At 45.7% G+C, this 3,678-nt stretch overlaps 1 pseudogene; it reads left to right on the top strand.

The window, feature by feature from the left end:
- Positions 1-619: 619 nt before the first annotated feature.
- On the top strand, positions 620-2,407 carry LOC144462806 (uncharacterized; annotated as a pseudogene).
- The last annotated feature ends 1,271 nt before the right edge of the window (positions 2,408-3,678 follow it).

Below are 3,678 nucleotides of genomic sequence, written 5' to 3'. Positions count from 1 at the left end.
AATGTGTGTCTCCATGTATGTCTGTTTTTCTGTCTGTCCCCATGTCTGTATGTCTCCAAGTGTCTGTCTGTCTGTCTCCATGTCTGCTTGTCTGTCTCCATGTGTCTGCCTTTCTGTCTGTCTCCATGTCTGTATGCCTGTCTCCATGTCTGTCTGTCTCCAAGTGTCTGTCTGTCTGTCTGTCTGTCTGTCTGTCTGTCTGTCTGTTTGTCTGTCTGTCTCCATGTCTGTTTGTATGTCTCTTTCTATGTCTGTCTCCATTTATGTCTGTATCCATGTCTGTCTGTCTGTCTGTCTCCGTGTTTGTCTCTCCGTCTGTCTGTCTCCATGTCTGTATGTCTGTCTCCATGTCTGTCTGTCTCCAAGTGTCTGTCTGTCTGTCTGTCTGTCTCCATGTCTGTTTGTATGTCCGTCTCCATGTCTGTTTCCATTTATGTCTGTATCCATATCTTTCTGTCTGTCTGTCTCCATGTTTGTCTATCTGTCTGTCTGTCTCCATGTCTTTTTGTTTCCAAGTGTCTGTCTTTCTGTCTGTCTGTCTGTCTGTCTATCTCCATGTCTGTTTGTATGTCTGTCTCCATGTCTGTCTCCATTTATGTCTGTATCCATTTTTGGCTTTATGTCTGTCTGTCTCCATGTTTCTCTCCATGTATGTCTGTCTGTCTGTGTCCATGTCTGTTTGTCTGTCTCCCTGTGTCTGCCTGTCAGTCTTCATGACTGTCCTTCTGTCATTGTCTCCATGTCTGTCTGTCTGTCTGTATGTTTGTCTGTCTGTCTCCATGTCTGTCTATCGCCATGTCTGCATGTCTGTCTCCATGTCTGTCTGTTTGTCTCCATGTCTGTCTGTCTCCATGTCTGTCTCCATGTCTATCTGTCTCCATGTTTATCTGTGTGTCTGTCTCCATGTCTGGTTGTCTGTCTCCATGTCCGTCGGTCTCTCTGTCTGCCTGTCTCTCTGTCTGTCTCATGTCTGTCTGTCTGTCTCCAAGTCTGTCTCAATGTCTGTCTGTCTGTATGTTTGTCTTCATGTCTGTCTGTCTCAAAGTGTCTGTCTTTCAGTCTCCATGTCTTTCTGTGTTTATGTCTGTCTGTCTGCATGTATGTCTGTCTCCATGTCTGTTTGTCTGTCTGTCTCCATATGACTGTCTGTCTGTCTTTCTGTCTGTCTATCTGTCTGTCTCCAGTTGTCTGTCTGTCTACATGTCTACATGTCTACATGTCTACATGTCTGTCTACATGTCTTTCTGTCTGTCTGTCTGTCTCCGTGTCTCTTTGTATCCATGTCTGGTTGTATTTCTGTCTGCTTGTCTGTTTGTCCATCTGTCCATGTCTGTGTAAGTCTGTCTGTGAAAGTCTGTTTGTCTGTCTGTCTCTGTCTATCTAAGTCTGTCTGTCTGTCTCCATGTATGTCTGTCCATGTCCGTCTGTTTGTCTCCATGTCTGTCTGTCTCCATGTTTTTCTGTCCAAGTCTTTCTGTCGAAGTATATCTGTTCAAGTCTGTCTGTCTGTCTGTCTGTTTGTCTACATGTCTATCTGTCTCCATGTCTGTCTGTCTGTCTTTTTGTCTCCATGTCCTGTCTGTCTGTCTGTCTGTCTGTCTGTCCAAGTCTGTTTCTCTGTCTGTCCATGTCTGACTAAGTCTGTCTGTCCAAGTCTTTCTGTCTGTTTGTCTTTCTGTCTGTCTGTCTGTCTGTCTCCATGTCCCTCTGTCTGTCCATGTCTGTCTGCTTGTGTCCATGTCTGTCTGTCCATGACTGTCTGTTTGTCTCCATGTCTGTCCGCCCATGTATGTCCAAGCCTGTTTGTCTGTCTCCATGTCTGTCTGTCTGTCTCCATGTCTGTCTGACTGTCTTTCTCCCTGTCTCCTTGTTTTCATGTCTGTCAGTCTCCATGTATATGTCTGTCTGTATGACTGGCTGTGTGTCTCCATGTCTGTCTGTCTGTGTGCCTCTCTGTCTGTCTCCATGTCTGTCTGTCGTCTGTCTCCATGTCTGTTTGTCTCCTTGTCTACTTGTCTGCTCTGTCCATGTCTATCTGTCTTTCTGTCTCAATGTCTGTCCATGTCTGTCCGTCCATGTCTCTCTCCAAGTCTGTCTGTCTCCATGTCGGTCTGTCCATGTCTGTCTGTCTGTCTCCATGTCTGTCTGTCCATGTCTGTCTTTTTGTCTCCATGTCTGTCTGTCTCCATGTTTTTCTGTCCAAGGCTTCCTGTCTCCATGTCTGTCTATCTGTCTGTCTTTCTGTCTGTCTGCATGTCTGTCTGTCTGTCCAAGTCTGTTTGTCGGTCTGTCCATGTCTGTCTAATGCTGTCTGTCCAAATCTGTTCGTCTGTCTGTCCAAGTCTGTTTTTCTGTCTCCAAGTCTGGCTGTCCAAGTCCGTTTGTCTGGCAGTCCATGTCCTTCTAAGTCTGTCTGTCCAAGTCTTTTTGTCTTTCTGTCCATGTCTGTCTGTCTGTTTGTCGCCATGTCTTTCTGTTCAAGTCTTTCAGTCCAAGTCTTTCTGTCGTTCTGTCCATGTCTATCTGTTTGTCTGTGTGTCTGTCTGCCTGTCGTTTGTCTCCATGTCTGTCTGTCTGTGTGACGTCTGTCTCCATGTCTGTCTGTCTGTCTGTCTGCCTGTCTGTCCATGTCTGTCTGTCGATATCTGTGTGTTTGTCTCCATATCTTTCCGTCCATGTCTGTCTGTCTATGTCTGTCTGTCTGTCTGTCTCCATGTCTGTCTGTCGATGTCTGTCTGTTTTTCTGTCTCCATGTCTGTCCAAGTCTGTTTGTCTCCATGTCTGTCTGTCTTTCTTTCTCCCGTCTCCCTGTCTCCATGTCTGTTTTTCTGTCTCCATGTTTGTCAGTCTCCATGTATGTATGACTTTCTGTCTGACTGTTTGAATGTCTCTATGTCTGACTGTCTGCCTGTCTCCATGTCTGTTTGTCTGTCTCCATGTCTGTCTTTCTGTGTGTCTGTCTGTCGTCTGTCTCCATGTCTGTCTGTCCATGTCTGTCTGTTTGTCTCCATGTCTGTCCGTCCATGTCTGTTCAAGTCTGTGTGTCTGTCTCCAAGTCTGTCTGTCCATGTATGTCTATCTGTCTGTCTCCATGTCTGTCTGTCTATGTCTGTCTGTCTGTCTCCATGTCTGTCTGTCTGTTTGTCTGTCTATCTTTCTGTCCAAGTCTGTCTGTCTGTCTGTCCAAGTCTGTTTGTCTGTCTGTCCACGTCTGTCTAAGTCTGTCTGTCCAAGTCTGTTTGTCTGTTTGTCAATGTCTGTCTAAGTCTGTCTGTCCAAGTCTGTTTGTCCGTTTGTCCAAGTTTGTTTGTCTGTCTCCAAGTCTGTTTGTCTCGAAGTCTTTCTTTCCATGTCTGTCTATCTGTCTGTCTCCATGTCTGTCTGTCCATGTCTGTCTGTCTGTCTCCATGTCTGTCTGTTTGTTTCCATGTCTGTCTGTCCATGTCTGTCCAAGTCAGTTTGTTTGTCTCCAAGTCTGTCTGTTTATGTCTGTCTATCTCTCTGTCTCCATGTCTGTCTATCCATGTATGTCTGTCTCCATGTCTGTCTGTTTGTCTCCATGTCTGTCTGTCCATGTCTGTCCAAGTCAGTTTGTTTGTCTCCAAGTCTGTCTGTTTATGTCTGTCTATCTCTCTGTCTCCATGTCTGTCTATCCATGTATGTCTGTCTCCATGTCTG

Source organism: Epinephelus lanceolatus, chromosome 4 (genome assembly GCF_041903045.1).
Source record: "Epinephelus lanceolatus isolate andai-2023 chromosome 4, ASM4190304v1, whole genome shotgun sequence".
In the NCBI taxonomy this organism is placed as follows: Eukaryota; Metazoa; Chordata; class Actinopteri; order Perciformes; family Serranidae; genus Epinephelus; species Epinephelus lanceolatus.
The sequence above is the reverse complement of the archived record's forward strand: the minus strand, read 5'-3'. Positions and strand labels throughout refer to the sequence as shown.